General features: G+C 45.2%; 1 protein-coding gene across 1 annotated transcript in view; it reads left to right on the forward strand.

Moving 5' to 3' along the window:
* The window catches only part of DNAJC11 (DnaJ heat shock protein family (Hsp40) member C11), a 595,273-nt gene that overhangs the window by 427,067 nt on the left and 153,353 nt on the right, over positions 1-14,853 (forward strand). The window lies entirely within an intron of this gene.

Below are 14,853 nucleotides of genomic sequence, written 5' to 3' on the forward strand. Positions count from 1 at the left end.
GATATGCCTTTCTTACTTATTCCAAAACTAAGGCCTGGTCCACAGATTGTATACTGTGACGAACCTAAACATATTTTAGTTTATACTGTGCTTCGAAAGGACACTCAAAAAGCCACCACACAATCGCTTCTCACGGCGCCAGCCATACCTGCACTATTGTTTGGCCTGATGATGTCTCAGTTGGTAGACAATTCCATAGTGCAAACTCAAGGGCATAGGATGCCGACCCAGCTGCCAGGGGAGACAGAGGCAGGAATAACTGTCCTTTGGGTCTGACATAAATGCACCTTTGAGGCAAGAGTGGAGGACTCCAAAAAGCAATCAGGATGATATACTCCTTGAGTAGAGGGTTAGTTTGTAAACCGTTCACCGATGGGACCTGAACATCAGGGATAGCAAATCATACTGGTAAGAATGCCATCTGTTTGATTCAGTGCTTACCCTCAACTTCCTTGGGTTTTTTGCTTGACAGGAGAGCCGCTCAAACAGCACTATTTTTGTAGAAATTATTGATGGAATCTTTGAAATCTAAGTAACCTTGGAAGCTGCTGTTAATTAACAGCGCACATAGAGCTTGAGCATCTTGCCTGAAACCTGGCGCAAAGCTGTGGGTTATCATATCCGTTTTTAAAAATGTCAAGACAGAGGTGCCAACCTGCAGTCGGCATATAAATGTAAAAATGCACAATCCACAGTTAGGATTATTCAAACTTTCTCTGTACTTTGCCAAATGAACAGTATTCATGGAACATTGATGGTACTGATATCCTACGCTTATGGCGTCGGAAAGGACGGACACTCTGGACACCTCCGCACTCCTGCTGGACACTGGCTCTACATGGCTCCCTTTTCACAACATCCAAGTTCCAACAGAGGGCAAAATGCATGTAAAACATGTTAGGCTCAGTAGTTAATTATAAACCTTCAATAAACAATCCAAGATTACAGATCATGTTTGCAATTCTGAAGTAAAAAATGTGGTAGTTGCTCTTGGGTCGGAAAAGTTCTCTGCATGGTAAAAGACATGTACAGCTGCCCTGATTGCCAAACTGTACTGTTTTCTGGATTCCTGATGCTGATTTTTGTGTCATAGGTAAACACAAATCATGAGGGTGCGCCATGCCATAGGCCTGTCTCACGGTGTGTAGTCTTGTTGGACTGGGATGGGCTCCCAGAGCGCTACCCTCGTAGTGGTTTTGGAAGGTTGTGTCTTCACCAGGAGTGAAGCAACACTAGCGCAGTGGTGACAGCATACTGTGTAGTGATCAGTAGTAAACATGTTTCTGTGTGCCTATAGGCTCACTCCCTGTTTTAAATGTTCGGCTGCTGTGTGCTTCATTCACCCTTGGCCTACATCATGTAGATGTGGAGTGCTGCACAGGAGTAGTAACTTCACTCCATGTATGGTGCCTGGGAAGGTTACAGTACAAGGACTGTGTACTGCATGTGGGGTTAGTGCTTGTGCTGAGTGTATGTATGTGTGAGGAATACCTTACATGAGAAATGTAGTGCTGTGCAGTGTGCACTCAATTGAAGCATGTGGTAGGTGCACGTGTGCTTGCCTGAAGTATAATATATGAATGGTGAAGTGTTGTACAGCACGCACATGGTGATTGTGTGTGCGCTGGCAGTGTGTGTGTTTGCAAATAGCATAACACAGTACAATACAGAATAGCTGCAGTATTGAACGGTGCATACACACTGTAATTTGTTTGCTGAATGCTTGTCTGTAGTGGCAGTATGCATGGAGTTAACAGTACTGGAGAGTATGTGCGCGGTGAAAGTACACAGAGTGCAAATGTGCTTGCAGTGGTATATTACATGGAGGACCCAGGGTGCTATTTTGGGAAGCCCAGGCCTGCCTGTCAAAGAGGGAAGCCCAGGCCTGCCTATTGAAAACATGAGAAGCAAAGGAATCCTGCCCCTACCACTCCCCAGACATGTGTATTGCTCCACTCCTGTGAGCTGGGTGGGGCACACATTGGAGGAAAGGAGGAAGAGACTCCCTCTACACTTCAAAAGGGTGCTTTGTGATTGAATGATAGATCACAAGGAAGTGGCCTGGGCACATCTCAGGAAGGAGATGGGTCTGATATGGGAAACATAAAGAGGCAGGGCTTGGCGCCCAAGATTAACCTTTTGATTCACATATCACTGTGGCTGACATCCAGATATGAACTCTGGTCATTCCCATGAACTGTGTTGTGGGACAGCCGGCTTTGGAATCGTATGAGTTACGCTCACTTACTAATTTCACCCCCCAAGGGAGCCTTTGACTGCTCATCCGCCTCTACCACTAAAATTCAAATGCAGAAGGGGTATGTGGCCCAATTGGTCAAGATCCACCGTATGTTGAGACCCGCAACATCATGAAAGAAAGGCCTCAACTGCCAAATTTGGGCCCAGTAGCCCCTGCGTGCCCCTTGGCCCTCTAAAAGGGGTTCATACAGTCACATTTCCTAGTCTATTTCCTCAGATCCAATATGACATTTTGAACTTACCTCTAAAAGTAACATTCGAAAATGGATATTTTGTTTAGCACTATCTTGAAACTGTGCTGAGAAGGCAGGGTAGCCATGGTTTATACAGAAAAGTATGACTGTTTGTCAATCCCTATTGGTGACTTTGAAAGAGCTGAAGCGTTGGGCTTTTGCCTCACCCTGTCTCCTCATCAATCAGTGGCCTAGGTATTAATCTACAGACCCTCGGGTCCTGCTGGATCCTTTCTTAAATCTCTGGGCAATGCCCTTGCATACTGGGGCCTAAAATACATGCATTTTATAATACTGGGAGATCTTAACTTACAAATGGGTTAAGAAGAAGATAGTGAGGTGGGTACACTGTTAGAAACCATGTAATTTTTTAGCACTTAGTCAGTACATGTTCAGTTCTACTCATCAAGTAGGTAATGTGCAGGATCACATTTTTTCCAATATCGCATTGCAAATAGACGAGCCTATTCGGCAAGTCTGGACGGATCACTTTGTGATTAAGTTTCACTGGCCTGTCTTAGTAAAAACGCAACCTGCCCGACAGTCAGAGCCCCATGTCCGTCAAGAGCATTTCGTAGAGTTCAGCCATTGGAGTTTATTTTCTCTTTGGAAGAGAGTGCTCCCTCTCTCTATAGCTCATTTGAAGAAGACTCCAGCTTGCTTAACAGCTGGACCTGTAATAAAGTCAATAAGCTCGCTCCAGTCTCTTGATGCACACCCTATAAAAATAAGCAGTCCACCCCGGTTCACAGACATTTTTAGGGATGAGAATAAGCTCTGTAAAATCTTCGAGAGACGATGGAAAAACTACACTGCTAATGACAAGGTCATATATAAAACCGCACTCAAAAAATATTATGCCGAAGTCAAAGTAGTCAAGAAAGTACACTTTGAGAAAAGAATAGAGGAAGCAGGTTGTAAATCAAAGGAAACATTCAAAGTTGTAAAAAACTGTCCCTGGAAGCTTTTGCATCCAATAACCTTCAGTGGACAGGTGTGATCAGCAGGCTTCCATCTTCAAAATAAGATCTCAATTGTCCAAGCTAGCCTTTCCTCTGACACCCCGCTGGAAGATTGTGGAATAGTGCACTCAAGCATGGCTACTACAACTAAAGCCACAAGCTTCCATCATATCCCCTTTGAGGGATCACTGGCAGCTTATACGTAGCCTTAAATCAGGAACTCCTTCAGATCATTGCTCTCCCAACCTGTTAGCATCTGGGACAGCTGCTGTTAGCTCGTTGCTCAACAAGGTGCTGAATGTGTCGTCATCCATAGCGACAGGACCCTTTCCCTGAAAGCAGCCTAAAATCCTGCCCCTGCTAAAAAAAAAAAAAAAAACTCAGTGGAGCCTATTGAGTCTGGTTCTGTGAATATCATTGCAGATGGTTGAGTGTGGGTGAAAGAAAAGGTATGGAACGTGTGGAGTTAGAGGATGAATTTGGTGAAGAAAGTGTGAAGGTGTATTTAGTATTGGGTGGCATTGTTCAAGACGATGTATGGAGAGAGGAAAAGGATACACAGGTACAGGAAGCAATATGTTGGATAAAGGAATGATGGTCTGAAAAAGATATGGTTTATAATGATATAAAGGGTGTTTGGCAAGTAATAGAGGAGCTTTCATTGGAAGATGTTTTAGAGATAAGGGGTAGACTGGTTCTGCCTGGCAAAGTAAGGATGAGACTGATTAGTAGTCCCCATGAGGGCCATCCTGGAATATCTAAGACTAAAGAAAGAGTGAGGGAAAATTACTGGTGGCCAGGAAAGGACCTTTTGATTCAAAGAATTGTGTGAGATTGTATTGCATGTGGAAAGAGTGACAAGAATTTAAAACGCAGAACACAACCCATGGTGATCAGAGAAATGGTACTGGGTCCTTCGATTGAGGCAGCACTTGACATTGTAGTTCCAATTAGAGTGTTGAATAGCGAGAAGTTTGTCGTGTGCATGGATATGTTTTCCAGGTGGCTTGAGCTTAAAGTAGTGAATTTAGTGGAAACGTGATGTTGTGTGCTATTTTTAAAGAAATATTTGGAAGATAGCGGTTTCCTGTTTCACTTTTGACGGATAATGGTGTCCAGTTAACATCTAAGATGATGGAAGAATTTTTCAAGGAGAGGTGGATTAAACACAAAAAAATCATCATATCACCCAGAGGCCAGTGGTATGACTGAGCGCTTTAATAAAGTTGTCAAGGATTGTAGACTGCATGCAGTGGCTTACGGTCTGATTTGGATGCAGGAATAAAAATAAAAAAGTTACATGTAAAGGTTGACGCCTCACTCCTCAATGGGAGTAGTGCCTTTTCTGTTGTTCTAGAAGAGTTTTCTGAATGACATGGCATGGGTGAATAGAATAAAATAAATACAAACCTAGAAGGTAGCTGATGATGTGAAATTCAGAATTGACAGTAAAATGTGCGTGGAAAGAGAAATTTGGGAAAAAAGAAAGTAACATTTTGATGAGCAGATGGCTGTGAAGAACATAAAAGTCGATATCTGGTATTGGGTGAAAATAAAAAATGCAAAGTATTGGGTTGATGGATAAATTTAGTCAACCAATAAAATACATCAAGGTTTTCAAAACTTATGTGAAAACAGAAGATCATCGTATTTGGAATTTGGGCATTGTTGCCCTTTGGAAGCGTACCTTACATGAAGAGCTTGCCACTACAAACAGGCATGAGTCTGAGAAAGTCACATAGGAAACTTGTTAGGTGGTGAAATGCAAGCCATCAAAAGGAAAAGTTTGCGTCTAAGAGACTAGCCCATGTTGATGATTTTGTGTAAATTTGTAGATTACCTAGTAATCTTGTATATTGATAAAATGTTTAGCATGTAATGCATTTTGTTTGGTTTGTGTTGCAGACGTTTGTAGAATTGAACCTGTTTAATTTTTATTATGTGGGAGGTGCGTGGTATTCTGGGTTAGGTAATTTGGAACGGTAGTGCATTGACCATTCCAGGCAGGAATGTGTTGATTCAAAGAGACAAGGAGTTGAAGCTGAGAAGCTTGAGGGTCAGACGGGGTCTCTGTATTGGAGCATCTTACTTAAAATAAAGAAGACATTTAGGTCCTGATTTAGAGTTTGGCGGACGGGTTACTCTGTCACCAACGTGACAGATGTCTGGTCCAGTGTATTACGGTTCCCATAGTATAAGGGGATCAATATACAAAAGACAGGTTATCCGTCATGTTTGTGATTGAGTAATCCCAAGCTCCAAAATCTAAATCATGCCCTTAAACTTCAGTCAGCATGAAACTATACACTTTCACACTGGCCCTGTCCAAAGTGCTGGAAATGTTTGTGAATAAGCAGCTCTCCCACTATCTTGAAATCAGTAATCTGCCCCACCCTAGCCAGTCTGGCTTTAGACCCAACGTTCATATGGAAACCGCGTTAATGGAAGTAACCGAAGATATCAGAGTCATCCTGCATACTGGAGGGAAGGCATTTCTGATTATGTTAGACTTGTCAGCTGCCTTTTATATGGTCCCCCCTCCAGACTTCTAATGTGTCTCCAATTGGGATAGGTGGACAAGCTTTGGACTGGCTAGCCTCCTTTTTAGAGGATAGAGGACAGGATACGGTGAGTTGACAGTGGTTGTGCCCCAGGGCTCGACCTTGAGCTCCACACTATTTAAAGTGTATGTTGCCCAACTGGAGGAAGCCTTCGCTGCAAAAGTTATCTAATATGCTGACGACACTCAGCTGCCATTCTGCTGTGGGACGGAAGAAGAGATTGTGGAACAATCCATCAAAATCTACCTTACAGACGTATTTCACTGGTCGACCTCCCATCAATTAAAAATGAACACAGATAGAACTAAAATACTATTCTTCAGTCATAATTCCCTGGAATCATGACAGACCTTCTGGCTGGGAGATGCCACACTTCCTCAAGGCCTTCAGGTAGGAATAGTTAAGAACCTGGGTGTCAAATTCTACAACCATCTATCATTCCAGCCACAAATTAAGTGTAGTAGGCACATGTTCCGGGCTACTTTGTATATTAAAAACCTTCCTGCATTTCCTTTAATTTTGTGCAAGGAAGGTGGTCGTCCAAGTCGTACATACTTCTGACATCGAGGCTGGACTATGGTAATGCCTTATATTTGGTACTTCCTGACTACCTGCTCAATAGACTTCAGGTGGTCTAGAGCGCAGAAGCCTGCATTCTTCTTAGCCTACCTCCGAGAATGCATGTGCCCCGGGACCCACGTGCCATCCACTGGCTCCCAATAAGGAAGAGAGTCTGTTTAATCACTAATTGTGTTCCATAAGGCACTTCATCATTCAGGTGATGGCTACCCGAGGACAAGAATCAGCTTTTACGCCCTCTCTAGAAATTTGTGGTCAGCCAACGGCTTACAGACGAGGAACCCTAAGATTCACCACACTAGAGCTGGGTTGCGTGTCTTTTTTTACCTAGGGCCTCCTGGATGGAATAAACTCCCCCTTGTGTTAGTCTCAGTGGATGGTATCTTGCTGTTCAAAAAAAAAAAAAAAGCTGAAAACTTGGCTTTTTAAACAAAAATAGACTATTCGATTGTATTCTGTGAGGTGCTGATGAGTGTAGCACTGGGACACTCCTTGGAGTAGCCATGCGCTTTGAGTCGTAATTCATTCATATGTCATCACCCCAATTCTTTTAATCATTAAACATCTGTCACTGCATTAAGTGAACAGAAAAGGTTGTAGTTACTGATTCAAATCCATTCAAATCGAATACATTTTGGAAGTGTAATCTCTTATCTATATGGCAATGTACTCCGTCTCTGTTAGCTTTGATAGATTGGCCAATTGTGATAGCGCATCCTTACCTGTATGGGAAAAGCAGATGGGAGAGGAAAGGATTCTGTGAGGGAGGAAAAGTTAAATATATCCTGGCTCCAGTTGAGGCTCAGATTGTATGCCAGTATCAGACTGGGACAGAAAATAGGCCTGGTCACCAAAATAAAAAATGGCCCCATTAGTGAATCAGATAGCTAAAAAAGTGCCCCATGTTTGCAAATCATGGCAGATTTGAACTTGTAAAGACACAATAGATGGGTGTTTTGCAAGGCATCGCAGCATGCTTTTGTGCCTACTGCAAGTAATGGTGTGGTAGTATCAGGGAAATGAAGAGTGAGAACATGCCCACCAAACCATAAAACAGGTGCACAAAAAAGCCACAAAAAAAAAACGGTCCACACACTGACCTGCCAGACCAGTCCATCAGGGACTGCCCGAATGCCCAGTCCACCTCGTTTGGCCACAGTTTAAACTTTACATTAGGGTGTTAAAAGACTGAATTAATTTGGTTATATTACTTACTTTTACATTTTTATTTACGTCATTGAATTTCTGCATTAGCAGTCATATAACAAACTTTACATCGATGGCCATGAAGTTACAGGGCATCAGTATTTGAGCTGAAGAATTGGTTTACTATTTTGCTCATTGCATGCAGACTTTTGATTCTGGGAAAAAAACGAGGTCTTAGAGGTCCTAGCTAACAGTCCCATTCAACTTTCCAGGTAGTCCCTTCCAGTCAGAACGGTTAGCTCCTACTCTGTGATGACAGTTTGCCCTTCGGTAGTGGAAGACTAGAGAGAGCTTGGACCTAAAGCTGTGTCCAAGTTTGTGAGGCAAAATTCAGATCGCTCATCTTATATGAACCTGTGCTTGGGCTGATTTTTTAATGTTTATCTCTCAGACTTTCAGTGTGTCACCAGACAGAGCATGTCGTTCTTTGAAAAAAGTGACCGTATGAAATAGTCTTTCAAAGCAATGATATGGACAGTATTTTCCTGAGAAGTGTGTGCCCCCCTATCTCTCCAATCTGTTTTTAGGGTCAAGCCTGCAATAGAATGCGCTAGCACATGCATATCGCTAGTGAGATGTTATTGTAGTTGGAAAAGGGCTTAGAGCCTCCTCTTGGCTTACCGTTTGTTGGCTTGCGTGGCACTCTTCCTTACAGCCTTGTAATTCTTCACTGGAGGCCATTATCATCATTTCCGTTCCTGTCATTGGAGAAGGGACCAAGCACTGAATGATTCAACTTATTCAATGCCGTCCGCTGCTCCCGACGTGATTGAGGTACTGTTTTCTTCTTTTAACTTATAGTGCCATCCAAACAGAATGCTCATGACTAGCAAGAACATGCCCAGCAGGACAAAAAATTAGCAAAGTTGTATATTCTAGACTTAACTTTTTTACTTAGCCAAGTCGTTCTTTCTCATATTGCACTCATGTTTTGTTTTTGCTCGTGGGCACTGTTCTCAAAAGATGACTATTATCTTGTTCTTAATATTGCAAAGCAACATTGTTTCTTTCCTATGTGTAATTTCGAAAATATACTTTAACACATAATTGTGTAGTATGCCCATATCCACCCCACTCCAATCCAAACCACTCACCCCAATCCACCCCAGCTCACCACAGTCCAGAAACCGAACCCGCTCTGCGCCACTCCAATCCAAAACAATCTGCCTCACTCCAATACAAAAAAAACTGCCCCACTCCAATACAGCAATCCAGAACAATCTGCCCCACTCCGATCCACAAAAATCTGCCACAACAACATCCAATCAATCTGCCACACTCCTATCCAAAACAATCCGACCCACCCAGCCTACCCCCTCCAATCCAAACCAGTCTGCCCCAACCCAAAACAATGTGCCCCACTTCAATCTGCCCCACTCCAGTCCAGAACAATAGCCACACTCCAGTCAGCCACACTTCATCCCATCCACAATACTTTCAACCCATCAACTCCAATCTGACCCATTCAATCCAAAGAAATCTTCCTCTCTCCAATACAGCAATCTAAAACAATCTACCCTACTCCAATACAAAAGAGTTTGGCCAACTACAGTCCAAAACAATATGCCCCACTCCAATACAAAACAGTTTGCACCATTCCAATCTGCCTCACTCCAGTCCAAAACAATCTGCCTCACCCCAGTCCGAAACAATCTGCCCCACCCCAATCCGAAACAATCTGCCCCACCCCAATCCGAAACAATCTGCCCCACCCCAATTCCCCTACTCCAATCCGCCCCACTCCAATTCCCCCACTCCAATCCGCCCCACTCCAACCCAATCCACCCCACTCCAAACCAGTCCACCTCACCCAATCTGCCCTACTCCAAACTGCTCCACTCCAGTCTGCTCCACTCCAATCCACAACAATCTGCCTTACTCCTATCCAGAACAGTCTTCCCTACTCTATTCCATAACAGTCTGCCCCAGTTAAATCCAAAAAAGCATCTCCCTATTTTAAACAATATTCCCCACTCCTGTCTGCCCCACCACAGTCCAAAAAATCTGCCCCACTGCGATCCAAAACAATCCTTGCAAGTCCAAACCAAAACAAACTGTCCTACTCCAATTCAAAATAATCGGCCACTGTAATCCAAAGTAATCTGCCCACTTCAATCCAAAACAACCATCCCCTCTCCAATCCAAAACAATCTTCCCCTTACTGCGATCCAAGCAGCGTGCCCATTCAATCCAAAGCAGGGTGCCCTACTCTAATCTGCCTGACTACATTCCTAAACAATCAGCCCCACACCAGCCCAAAACAATCTGCCCCACTCTAATACAAAGCAATCTGCCCCACTCCAGTCCGAAACAATCTTCCCCACTCCAGTCCAAAACAATCTGCCACGCCACTTCCACCACTCCAGTCCTCCCCACTCCAACCCAATCCATCCCACTCCAATCCAGTCCACCTCACCCAATCTGCCCCACTCCAAACTGCTCCACTCCAGTCCAGAACAATCTGCCCCATTCCCCTCTCTACAGTCCAGGCCACCTCCCCACAATCCACCCCACTCCAATCCACCCCTCTCCAATCTGCCCCACTCCAATCCAAAACAATTTGCTCCACTCAATCCAAAACAATTTGCCCCATTCCAATCCAAAACAATTTGCCCCATTCCAATCCAAAACAATTTGCCCCATTCCAATCCAAAACAATTTGCCCCACTCCAATCCAAAACAATTTGCCCCACTCCAATCCAAAACAATCTGTCCCACTCCATACCGAAACAAAATGCCCCACTCCAGCCTGCCTCTCTGTGATCCAAAACAATCTGTGCACATACACTCCAAAATAATCTGCACTCCTACAATCAAAAACAATCTGCCCCAATCCAACCTGCTTCACTCTGATTCAAAACAATCTGCCCCAATCCAAAACAATATGTCCCACTCCAATCCAGTCCAGCTCACCTCGATCCACCCCACTCCAATCTGCCTCACTCCATTCCATCCCACTCCAGTAGGCCCCACTCCAATCAAAAAACAAGTTGCTCTACTCCAATCCAAACCCAACTGCCCCACTCTAGTCCAAACCAATCTGTCCCACTCCAGTCCAAACAGTCTCTCTTACTTCAATCCAAAACACTCAGCCCCACACCAGTCCAAAACAGTCTGCCCCACTCTAGTCCAAAACACTCTGCCTACTCCATTCCAAACAGTCTCTCTTACTTCAATCCAAAACAATATGCCCCACGCCAGTCTGCCCCTCTACAATCCAAAATATTCTGCCCCACTCCAATGTAAACAATCTGCCCCACTCTGAACTGCCCCACTCTGATCTGCCCCACTCTGATCTGCCCCGCTGCAATCCAAAACAATCTCCCCCACTCCAGTTGGTCCCACTCCAATCCAAAACAATCTCCCCCACTCCAGTCAAAAACAATCTGCCCCACTCTAGTTGGTTCCATTCCAATCTAAAACAATCTGCCCTACTTCTTTCTAAAACAGTCTGTCCCACTCCAATCCAAAACAGTATGCCCCACTCCACTTTGCCCCACTACAATCCAAAATATCGCCCGCTACAATCCAAAACAATCTGCCTCCTCCAATCTGTCCCAGTACAAACCAAAACAATCTTCCCCCACTCCAACCTGCCCCACTCCAGTCCAAAACAATCTGCCATTTCAATCCAAAGCAATCTGCCAGACTGCAGTCTTCCCCACTCTAATCCAAATCCTATCTGCCCCACTTCAATACAGAACAATCTGCCCCATTCCAATCCAAAATAATCTGCCTCAAACCAATCTGCAACCACTCCAATCCAAGACAATCTGCTCCACTCCAGTCTACCCCACTCCAATCCAAAACAGTCTGCCACACTCCAATCCAAAACAATCTGTCCCACTCAAGTTTGCCCCGCTGCAATAAAAAATAATCTGTCCCACTCCAGCCCAAAACAGTCCTGCCCCACCCAAATTTAAACAATCTGCCCCACTGCAATCCAAAACAATCTGCCCCACTGCAGTCAAAAACCATCTGCCCCACTCTAGTTGGTCCCACACCAATCCAAAACAATCTTCCCCACTCTAACAATCTGCCCTACTCAAGTCCAAAACAATCTGTCCCACTCCAGTCCAAAACACCCTGCCTACTCCATTCTAAACAGTCTCTCTTACTTCAATCCAAAACAATAGGCCCCACTCCAGTCTGCCCCTCTACAATCCAAAATAATCTGCCCCACTCCAATATAAAAAATCTGCCCCACTCAAATTTAAACAATCTGCCCCACTGCAATCCAAAACAATCTGCCCCACTCCAGTTGGTCCCACTCCAATCCAAAACAATCTCCCCCGCTGCAGTCAAAAACGATCTGCCCCACTCTAGTTGGTCCCACTCCAATCTAAAACAATCTCCCCTACTCCTTTCTAAAACAGTCTGTCCCACTCCAATCCTAAACAGTATGCCCCATTCCAGTTTGCCCCACTACAGTCCAAAAAATCTGCCCCCTCCAATCTGTCCTAGTACAAACCAAAACAATCTTCCCCCACTCCAGGCCAAAACAATCTGCCATTGCAATCCAAAGCAATCTGCTACACTGAAGTCTGCCCCACTCCAATCCAAACCAGTGAGCCCCACTCAATCCAAACCGATCTGCCCACTCCCATACAGAACAATCTGCCCCATTCCAATCCAAAATAATCTGCCTCAAACCAATCTGCACCCACTCCAATCCAAAACAATCTGCTCCACTCCAATCTACCCCACTCCAATCCAAAACAATCTGTCCCACTCAAGTTAGCCCCACTGCAATAAAAAACAATCTGTCCCACCCCAGTCCAAAACACTCAGCCCCACACCAGTCCAAAACAGTCTGCCCAACTGTAACAACCTGCCCTACTCAAGTCCAAAACAATCTGTCCCACTCCAGTCCAAAACACTCTGCCTACTCCATTCTAAACAGTCTCTCTTACTTCAATCCAAAGCAATATGCCCCACTCCAGTCTGCCCCTCTACAATCCAAAATAATCTGCCCCACTCCAATATAAACAGTCTGCCCCACTCAAATTTAAACAAACTGCCCCACTGCAATCCAAAACAATCTCCCCCACTCCAGTTGGTCCCACTCCAATCCAAAACAATCTCCCCCACTGCAGTCAAAAACGATCTGCCACACTCTAGTTGGTCCCACTCGAATCCAAAACAATCTGCCCTACTCCTTTCTAAAACAGTCTGTCCCACTCCAATCCAAAACAGTATGCCCCACTCCAATCCAAAATATCTGCCCCGCTACAATCCAAAACAATCTGCCCCCTCCAATCTGTCCTAGTACAAACCAAAACAATCTTCCCCCACTCCAACCTGCCCCACTCCAGCCACAACAATCTGCCATTGCAATCCAAAGCAATCTTCTACACTGAAGTCTGTCCCACTCCAATCCAAACCAGTGTGCCCCACTCAATCCAAACCGATCTGCCCACTCCCATCCAAAACAATCTGTCCCACTCAAGTTTGCCCCACTGCAATAAAAAACAATCTGCCCCACACCAGTCCAAAACAATCTGCTCCACCCTAATACAAAACAATCTGCCCCGCTGTAATACAAAACAATCTGCCCTACTCTGATCCAAAACAATCTGCCCACTCCAATCTGAAACAATCTGCCCCACTCCAATCCCCTCCCTACAGTCCACGTCACCACGATCTAATCCACTCCAATCTGTACCACTTCAATCCAAAATAATCTGCCCTACTTGATCCAAAACAATTTCCCCACTCCAATCTAAAACAATCTGTGCCACTCCAATCCAAAACAATCTGTCCCACTCCTTTCCAAAACAATATGCCCCCCCTCTAAAGTCCAAAATAATCTGCACTCCTACAATCCAAAACAATCTGCCACACTGCAGTCTGCCCCAGTCCAATCCAAAACAATCTGTCCCACTCAATCCAAAACAATCTGCCCCACTCAAATAGAAAACAGTCTTCCCTACGCTGGCCTGTCCCACTCCACTCCAATCCAGTCCACCTCACCCCAGTCCAATCCATACCACTGCATCCCAATTCATCTACTCCAATCTACCACAATCCACTCTACATCAGTCCAGTCCACCCCAATCCAGTCTACCCCACTCCAATGTATCACAATCCAACCCACTCCAGTCCAACACACCCCACTCCAGTCCAACCTACCCTACTCCAGTCCAACCCATCCCACTCCAAACCACCACATTCCAATCCACCCCACCCCACTCCAATCCATCCCACCCCACTCCAATCCATCCCACACCACCTTAATCCATCTCACTCTAATCCAATCCACTTCACTATAATCCAGTCCATCCCACTCCACTCCACCGCACTTCACACCAGTTTGTTCCACCCCACTCTAATCCAAACTACCCCACTGCAGTCCACCCCACCCCGATCCAATCTGCCCTACCCCAGTCCAGTCCACCCCAATCCATCCAATCCTCCCCACTCAGTCCAGTCCATCTCACTCCTTTCCTCTCCACCCCACTCCAGTTACCCCAGTCCAGTTCAATTCACCCCACTCAATCCATCTCACCCGCACCAATCCAATCCACCCCACCTCCGTGCATTCGCCTCACTCCAGTCCACCCTTCCACACCCATGTCCAATCTATCCCACCCCACCCCAGTCCACCCCTTTCCAATCCACCCTATCCAGTTCTCCCCACCATATTTCAGTATACCCCACTCGGGTCCGCCTCACCGCACTCTACACCAATCCGCCTCACCGCACTCTACTCCAATCCACCACACTCTCCTCTAATCAACCCCACTTTAATCCAGTCCTACTCACTGTACTTCAATTCACCTCACTCTGCTTCAGTTCACCCTACACTAGTCCAATCCACCCTACCCCACACCACTCACTCTACTCCAATTCACCCCACTCACAACCACCCTGGTCCAATCTACCCCACCCCAATCCAATCCACTGCACCTAGTGCTATCACTTTAAATCCAGTCTACTCACCCCAATCCAATCACCCAAATCCAATCACCACGCTCCAGTCACCACGCTCCAATCTCCCTAACCACACTCCAGTCCACCTCACCCCATTTCAATCAATCCCACTCAATCAAC

Source organism: Pleurodeles waltl, chromosome 6 (assembly GCF_031143425.1).
Source record: "Pleurodeles waltl isolate 20211129_DDA chromosome 6, aPleWal1.hap1.20221129, whole genome shotgun sequence".
Classification (NCBI taxonomy): domain Eukaryota; kingdom Metazoa; phylum Chordata; class Amphibia; order Caudata; family Salamandridae; genus Pleurodeles; species Pleurodeles waltl.